Here is a 7060-nt window from a genome sequence, read left to right as displayed (position 1 = left end):
TTCATGCAGCTGCAATCTGTCTCGTATGATTGGAGACAAACGCACGAGAGCCATATGTACGCGCGCGCCTCATTCAGTGTTGTGGCTAGATAACATTCCACTTGAGTTTGTCTGCGGCATTATTTTAATATCTATCTGTTGCTTCTCATTGCACGAATTTTCTAAGGCTGTCACACGTACGGTGCATTTTCGATCGCCACCGAGCCACATCGGGATGAAAATTTTCCACAATTGACTCCGTTACACAGCTTGCACAAAGGGGAAAATCGCGATAAAAAATACGGTCCCGATCGGGCTCGACTGCGATAGCAAATGCACCGTGTGCCGGCCAGCCGTATTACTTGCGCACTTGAATGGCCATGCTGCAAGGTGTAGCTTATCGTGGTCTAAATGGAAATTTTATGTTGCAGTGAAAATACCAGCGTCCAGCATTATAAAGCTTCATTGATAAGCAGTATGACACTTCGCGGCTACTGTGAGAAAGTGAATCAGTGTTTGAAGCTGGCCATGTTTTCGCCTGTAGCGTAAAAGAACATCTATAGAGAAGAATAAGTGCCACTGGTTATGGGCTCGTTTTACAGAAATAATCTATAAGCAAGGAAACCCATGGGCTGAAGTCGAGAGTCTGACGGAAGCGCGTGTGGTCGGGAAAAGACGCGAGGACAATTAAATTGAACACGAGGGCGGGGGGGGGGGGGGAAGGCTCAAGCAAACTGTGGTGGAAGTTACATCGGCGAGACAGGCAACTTTCAGCAAAGACTCAAGCAGCACATGTATGACGTAAGAAATGCTTCATCGAACGCACTGGCCGAACACGTAGAAGCAACTGGCCACGAAATAGACCGGGATAAGGCAATGATAACGGAAAGACAAAAGAACTGGACTTCTCAGCTTTATCTTGAATCTCTCACAATCTAGACAACGGCGCACACGCTTAATCGTCATGACGACAACTTTCCAGACGTGTCCGTACGTTGCTTACGTCAAATTTTAAAACATACATAACCGGACTACTTGCGCATTCATTTAGTAACTGTGAACAAGGCTCCCGTGCGGGAGCCGGCACGTTTTGCTTTTATGAATATCCGTGGTCGGTGTCCATTTTAACATCATAGACTTGAAATAACAAAAGAGAAAGACAGGTGACAGCGGCATCATGCTCGTGAAAAACAGGGTAGCGATAAAAGTGAAAGCTCACGCCTGGCTCCTTCGCGTACGTAGTGCACTGTGGCACGGAGCAGAAGAGTACCAGGCCGCCGATAATATTTACGGCACTTTTCAGGATTGTGTAGTCTCTGGGGGTCCACACACAAGAAGTGAAAGCAAAACAACGCTGTTCAAAAGCGAAAACGCCGCGAAATCGCGGTTACAACAACGAATTCAACCGTCCGCTTCCCTTCGCCAGAGCAAGGCGAGGCCACGTGATCCAAACCTGCACGTCACAGCGATTGCAGCGCCCGCGTATCCAGTGGTGGGCCTCGCGTCCAATAGGTTTCAATGCTGTAGTCAGCACGAATTAACGAATGTAAGTTGGCCACCAGATCTGATCTAACCAAGCTTTTCCTGTAATAAATGTATAAAAAAGCCGTGGTTTCTCTCATTTTGACACAGAAGAGTTTTTCCCTGAGTGTGCGCTCTAACGCTACTGCGTTAGAACATCTCGGCGTCCTAGTCGCGGCCCTCGGTTTCTTTTGACGGGACTGCAAGCCACCCATGCACAGAATATTGGAGAGAACGGTGGCACACTCAAGTGCCAGATGATGCTAAGGGTGGCGGCAGTTCCTTTCCTTACTTCTTGGTATAGGTGACACAAAGAACAGCAAGTCTCCTCGCAAGGTTTTTGTTCGGCGTGCTCTAAGAACCGCTACATACGTTCTCCGCGTCTTTGCATATCGGCAACCTGTGAAAGTTTTACTTGACCCGACCGTCTACCTCGCCTGCATCGTCCGCACATGGAGGCTCTCATGTACTGCCGACATGGGATGCTTCATGTCCACGGGCGCCCTCAGTCCCACCTCACGGGCTTAGTGGAAACACACAGAAGCACACTCTATTGAAAATACACTCAAAACATTTCTACGGAACGCTCATGGTAATATCGCTTGCCTTCACCAATTACTGCTTCCATGCGGTGAAGTTTACTATTTTTGAGCGATTTGCATTCATGTAGACAGATAGAGGTTAGTACCCTACGAAAATCTCGAAATCTCTTGCCTAACTTGTACATCCGTGAGCAAAAGTATACGGACCATGGTGGCGCGTGCCGAAATTGCCGTCCGCAGTCGAGAGCATTGCTTTGGCGAATGCGCGGCAAGACAAACGCTCTCGACAGCAGATGGCACGCCACTAGAAGGCGCAGAGGGTAATTCGGCGCGCGCCCCCGTGGTTTGTATACTTTTACTCACGGGTGTACGTGCATTCACGTTTCATCTAGTCAGATGACTTGCTGCTGCAGGATCTTCATCCGTCTTTTCAATACCTAGGATCCCAACGTGAGTGGGGACTCATCAAAAACGAATTGTCTCTCTTCACTTAGTTTTGATAGTATGTTTAGGATTTCAACTATGATAGTTTAGTATTGAAATCATGTGCTGATGGTTTTCACAGCTCTTAAAGAATGGGCATGAATTACCAATTCCTGTTTCACGTTTGTAATATTTTGTAGTACCATCCACATTGCATAACTTTCAGTAGTGTCAACTGTGGCGAACTCTGTTGTCGAACCATGCGCTCTTATTTACATTCTACGGCACTGCTTTTCATATAAGTGTGCGCCTCAATCTCTTGGCGTAAAATTCTGCGTAATTAAGTGTTGTTCGTTTGCTGTACAATAAGAATGCCCTATAGTATGTTTTCACACGCCGTGTCTTGTTTTTTTAGATAGTGTTAGAGAAAATACGAAGAATATTGTGAAATCGTTCCGTAGAGGTGATCATGGAGCTTTTATAAAGGAATGTGCTTCAGTACTATTGTTGCATTCGTAACATTTGTGTTTGTACCTTAGTATCAGCGGTCGAATAGCAGCTGACTTGTTTGTGTAGTGTAGTCGTGTGTCAGTGTGCGTGAGAATAGTATGAAGTATGCGGTGTGGCAATGAAGGAATCAAGAGAACGTATGTACACATGAATTGCGTTATTCTGTGATCATGGACGGTTTGTTACTTTTCAAGTACAAGCTGGGGATGGGCGAGATCCACCAGGAACCGGTCGCCAAGCGTAGCCCTTTATTATAAATATCCAGCGCCAAAATGTGAAAGCGTGAGTGAAATGTCAACGCTTTTAAAAGGGCACAGAAAGTCAAAGAAAGGAACAATTTGATCATATTGAAACCGCGCTCTTCGCGGAACTTATTTACAGCAGTAGGATAGCGATTGTTGTTCGATTCCCACGATCAAAACAAAAAAAAACAACCTTTGTCTGCCGCATTTCTAAGAACTAACAGATAGTCATACGTATACGTTGACAGAATGTATTTGTGCCCTTTTGTATTGAAGCCTGCTGCAGTTCCCTTTCAGAGTAAGTACTTGGCAAAAATAAACACGGCTCAAAAGATGCCAGTTTACTTCGAGCGAAACGCATATGGTACAATGTGTATTTTACAGCACGGGGCATGCTGTGCCGTTGCGGCGAGAGGCAGCGCCACAATTCCGTTATGGTGACATCATGAGATCTATGCGAACACGCGTTCTGCTTAATGTGTTGATTATCGGGGAGCAATCTCAAGAAGACCATGAAATAACGTTTGCACTTTACTGCTGGGCTGACACAAAGTGAGGAAAATGCATCTACTGTTTCATGCGTAGGGTGCGGTGCTGCGTATGCTACGCAAGAAGTTCTGTTATCAAAACATACATCTGAGCGCGTTTCATCGTCAACCTTGACGGTCCCAAATGTTCGCATGAACCTGTATGTCATACGCTCGAAGGGCTGAAAATGAAAAACCAATAAAAAAGCAAGAAACACAAGATGGCCTTACATATTGTGTAACAATTAAGTATTCATATTAAAACTGCTTTATGCGCAAAAATAGCACACACCACAAGAGAAGGCGACGGGAGGCGCTGTTCTTGTGGTATGCGTATTTTTAGCGCTATTAATTATAATACAAAGAGATACCAACTTGCCCAGCACGAAAGCTCTCCTAAAATCTGTTTTCCAAAATTTGCCAATCTTCGAGCTGTGAAACGTTTCATTGCAACAAAGCTGTATATCCCTAGGGTTACATGCATTTTTCCTGTGCATCCACAAACACGCATGTGCCACAAAAACTAGGCTCGACTGGTCTAGTAAAAATGAAAAAGGGTACGCACGGGTGTCAAACATCAGTTAAGTTCGCGCATGAAATGCAAACACAAGCGGCAAGTCAGACAAGACAACGCATGTCGTGAAACGGAGAATGCGGCAAAAACATGCAAGTACCGTGTTGCTGAAATAGAAAGCTTTATTGTAGCACACGCTAAATTAAAAAGGGACATCCTGGAGAGATATTTCGGATTTAGTTTCAGGGCCGGTGTTTGATTGTCCATGGTCTGACATGTGTCACCTCTGTGTTGTATGCTAAACAGCTTCCCTAGTCATCCACCTTTACAGTGAGGAATGCCTCACAATTTTTATCACTCATCTTAAGTACAGACAAATTTCATGCAGCAACTGCTAAAAACAAACTCATTTGTGTCGCAAACGCAGCTGCCGCAAAGAAAGTTCACGCCTGCAGTGATCAACAATGCGGAGGCCAGCGTTGCACGCTATGTATGAAACGAAGTTTAGAACACCACTGTACAAGACAAAGGGCCAACAGGTCAGGAGCAGCTGCCGGTAAGTTAAATCTGAGTCCAAATGTCGACCTCATCAGGCGGTTGTGTAATTCTCTTCAGATATGTGCAACGCAAATCTGCGAAGAGTTTGGAGAAGTAGCGTTTCTGCTTTCCAATGACGTAGCGCATCATGAGCTAGTCAAATGTCAGCTTCAGAAGTTAACATAACGCGCATGGCTGCAAAGTTCGCTCAGCTAAGGAACGGCTAGACATGTACTTATTCATAGGAAGCACTCCACGAATCCTGTTTGCCATTTTAAAGTTCGCTAGGTCGCCAGCTTATACCGAGTGTCATTCACACAGAAGGGAAATATTAATTTCGTAAACGTGTAAAAGTCAAGGCGTCCGTGTATTCTTTATGCGAGATGCATGGTGAACTTTTCTTTCAGGCAGAGGATGGACTTGTACCTGGGGCGGCAGTGACATTTCAGGCGTCATAGGTACCTGTTTAGTTATTTTCGGAAGCATGTGCCCTTAACGTGCTGCAGTTTCATATGGACGAAGGGCAGAAATATCTTTAGGTTTTGAATGTGAGAACGTAACAGCTGTCACATTTTACTGAATGACCTGCCCTTCCAAATGAGTCAGATAATGTGCGTTGCTGTGCACTGTTGTCTATCGACTGCCAGTTCACAAAAATAATAAAAGTGGGGTCCTAACTTCACTCGGCTTGCTGTGCTTTCTCATTGAGCATAGAGGGTGGCGTGTAAATAACATGGAAAAAGATTCGCATTGTCATGAACGAAAAGGTGTCCTGCTGCTGCGCTTTTAGAACTTGTGAAATTTTTATACTGAGTGCACGCATGAACGCTGAAAATGGTCACCACAAGCGTCTTCAAGCTGCCGTGGTATAATTCGTCTCCTAAAAAATAGCTGATGTATTTGTCTGTGCGCTTCGAATGACTGACCTTTTCATAAGTAGATATTGTGATTCGCTTGCATCCTACCTCCTCGTTCTCGCACTCGAACTTGACCAGTTGCGATTCGAGACCATTTCAGAACCTTCGAAACCCTTCGCAATTTTGCTATGTTAACTCGAGCGCTCAATTTCACAGCACGTCATCGGAGAACCCAGCAGAACCGTTGTCTCTACGTTGTCTCTATGTTCCATGCGGGTTTTCTAACCTAAAAGGGCTGCCCTAGGTGAAAGAAGGAAAACAAAACTGAAGGGGCACCTAAAGAATTCATGTGATATGTATGTTCGAGAACGTTACTACTTGCTTAATTATGCCACTGAGTTTAGCGCTGTGACAGAACGTTGCAGAGCTCGTAGGTGGTGTTCCACAGAGCCGAGTCTATCGTGTCACACCAATTATTCATTTCCTTGTGTACTGCGCCTTCCTCTCCGTCTTGCAGCCCTCTCCGAAGTACAGAGCTCAAAACTGGAGGTTTCTGGTTAACCTCCCTTTCTGTCGTTTTCATTTCACTTCTTGACAGGTTTCGAGTGGCATGAGCAGGATGACTATGCGCCTGTCTCAAATGAGCGAGAACGTTGCGTCGCTCTAGCTCGCAGTGCTCGTTCTTCAGCCTACCGCTCTGCCTTTTGCGTTCTCGGATACTTGCTAACAGGTACACATATTCTTTTTCGCCCACTGGACAGCGTCTATTGCTCGTATTGTTCGTAAAATATACGTGCTCCTCGTCGCGAATTTACGCTAGAATAGCGGAAATGCGCGAACAGGAGCAGGCGAACGTTTGTTGGTGGTTTACCTTCGCGTAGTGGCGTGTTGCCGCAGCGGCGAGGTTCCGAACGAGCGCAGCTTCGACGCCTCTCCACAACGGATCACGTGGCGTGACGTCACGCCTGCTACACTTGCGTCCCCGCGGCTCAAGGTCATTACTACGCGATGAATGACCTTGAGAGACAGCATTTGTTGTCACAAGCTAGCTCCACATAGCCAATGACCGAAGTTCACATCCAAAAGGTTAATAAAAAATCGGCATACGCAGGGTAACACACACATTGACCGAAAGTGATCCTGTTCCCGAAGTGCAGCAGCCCGACCTCTACCCATTTGACCACGGACTCCCGAACGATCTAAGTTGGCTGTGACGTTTAGAGACGGACATTGTGGAGAGTGTGGAAAGTGCCTAAAAGTTGCTACTGAAGTTATAGAAGCAAATGCGCCCCGCATAAGCTCGTGCAAACGCCGAGAAACCTGCACACATTTTACTAAACCGGAAAAATACTTCGCGGAAGAGTGTCCCGATATATCGAAGGCCTACGAGAATGCATAGTAACAAGAA

This window comes from Rhipicephalus sanguineus, chromosome 9 (genome assembly GCF_013339695.2).
Source record: "Rhipicephalus sanguineus isolate Rsan-2018 chromosome 9, BIME_Rsan_1.4, whole genome shotgun sequence".
NCBI lineage: Eukaryota > Metazoa > Arthropoda > Arachnida > Ixodida > Ixodidae > Rhipicephalus > Rhipicephalus sanguineus.
Note: the sequence above shows the minus strand (reverse complement) of the source record.